Raw genomic sequence first — 2,234 nt, forward strand, 5'->3', positions numbered from 1 at the left:
CACGCTGGGAGTTGTAGTTTTTCTTTTTATACACGATTGTATTAGGCGCATGCGCATTATTTGGTTGTCTGTGGTAATAGTTTTGCGAGTTTAGTGGCAGCTTTTTGCATTCTTATTTGGTAGTTTTGTCACCTTTGGGCCCAGGTCACATCAGTAAAACAATGTACTAGCCTGCCTTATAAGTCTGGAAGCCTAGGCTCCCAGTACTGTAGGACCTAAGCTGTTTCCAATAGCAACCAGCAGATTTGTATGTGCAGCTCAGCACTGTCCACATATAGCTGTACTAACACCGCCCTCCATCCATCTGCGTGTGGAAACACAGGCGTGGAGTCTCGTCGCACGCGGCTGCGGGGGCCGCAGGGCTGTGGCGTTGTCAGCCTAAGGCTTTGTTCACACTGGCTCTTTTTCTTGCCTTTTTAAGCTGCCCGGCTTGTGAAAAACGCCGCATAATGGTTCTGTTCATTTCTGTGGGAAAATGACTTTCTGCGCATTTGTTCAGTCTTTTCAGTATCTTCTATCAGCTTCAGGTATTCAAAGACGCCAAGCAGCTAGAAGAAGTGACCTCACCGGACTTCAGGCGTCCTCCGCTCTGGAAACGCTCCATATGATACAAGACATGGCAATGGGAAGAAGTCAAAAGACTCCCGGATGTCTTTTTGGTCATTTTGCCAGCATTTTTGCTTGAAAACCTCACAAACATCCTCCAACAGAGCTTACACCACCAAAATAGGTTGGAAAAATGCTCAGTAAACTGCATAAAAAGACTATAAAAAAGATGCTTCAGGGAAAAAAATACACTGGCGTTTTCTGAGAAATCTTCCTGTTGAAAAAAAATTGGGCTCAGTCGCCTGGAGATGAGACTTAGGCCGGAGTCACACTAAACGTATGAAAAATCGGTCTGAGTCTCCCTGCTGAGAGTCGTAGGAGTGTAATGAGAGTACAATCTGATTTTTCACACCTAGTATCCGATTTACATCCGAATGTAATGCGATTTTAACATGAGCTTTTACATACAGCAATTCTCTGTCATTTACACATCGTTTTCACAGGAAATATTGGTCAAAACACACATATATATACAGTCATATGAAAAAGTTTGGGCACCCCTATTAATCTTAAGCTTAATGTTTTATAAAAATTGGGTTTTTTTGCAACAGCTATTTCAGTTTCATATATCTAATAACTGTTGGACACAGTAATGTTTCTGCCTTGAAATGAGGTTTATTGTACTAACAGAAAATGTGCAATCTGCATTCAAACAAAATTTGACAGGTGCATAAGTATGGGCACCCTTATCATTTTCTTGTTTTAAACACTCCTACCTACTTTTTACTGACTTACTAAAGCACTTTTTTTTTTTGTTTTGTAACCTCATTGAGCTTTGAACTTCATAGCTAGGTGTATGCAATCATGAGAAAAGCTACTTAAAGTGGCCACTTGCAAGTTGATCTCCTGTTTGAATCTCCTCTGAAGAGTGGCATCATGGGCTCCTCAAAACAACTGTCAAATGATCTGAAAACAAAGATTATTCAACATAGTTGTTCAGGGGAAGGATACAAAAAGCTGTCTCAGAGATTTAACCTGTCAATTTCCACTGTGAGGAACATAGTAAGGGTATGTCTCCACGTTACGGATGGGCGGCGGTATCACCGCAGCGGCGAAGCCGCTCGGCGCTAAGCCCCGCCCCCTTAATGGGACGCGATCATGCCGGATGTGTTAACTCTTCACATCCGGGATGATCGCGCTCTCCCATAGGGCCCTGTGATATGCCTTGCGGGGACGCTGCGTCCCGCAAGGTGTACGGACATGCTGCGATCTGAAAAGACGCGCAGCATGTCCGGAGTTGCAGGGCCGCCGCGTGCGGGTTTCCACGCATAGTGGAGACGGGATTTCATCAAATCCCCTCCACTATGCTGGAACATCTGGACGCTGCTTGTTTGACGCTGCAGCTCTGCACAGCGTCAAACAAGCAGCGTTTCCTTACCGTGGAAACATACCCTAAGGAAATGGAAGAACACAGGTGCAGTTCTTGTTAAGGCCAGAAGTGGCAGGGCAAGAAAAACATCAGAAAGGCAGAGAAGAAGAATGGTGAGATCAGTCAAGGACAATCCTCAGACCATCTCCAGAGAGCTGCAGCATCAACTTGCTGCAGATGGTGTCACTGTGCATCGGTCAACTATACAACGCACTGTGTTTTTTTGCCGCCATGCATAACGCCTTTTTGTATTACCAAA

The sequence above is a fragment of the Ranitomeya variabilis genome, chromosome 5 (genome assembly GCF_051348905.1).
Source record: "Ranitomeya variabilis isolate aRanVar5 chromosome 5, aRanVar5.hap1, whole genome shotgun sequence".
Taxonomy (NCBI): domain Eukaryota; kingdom Metazoa; phylum Chordata; class Amphibia; order Anura; family Dendrobatidae; genus Ranitomeya; species Ranitomeya variabilis.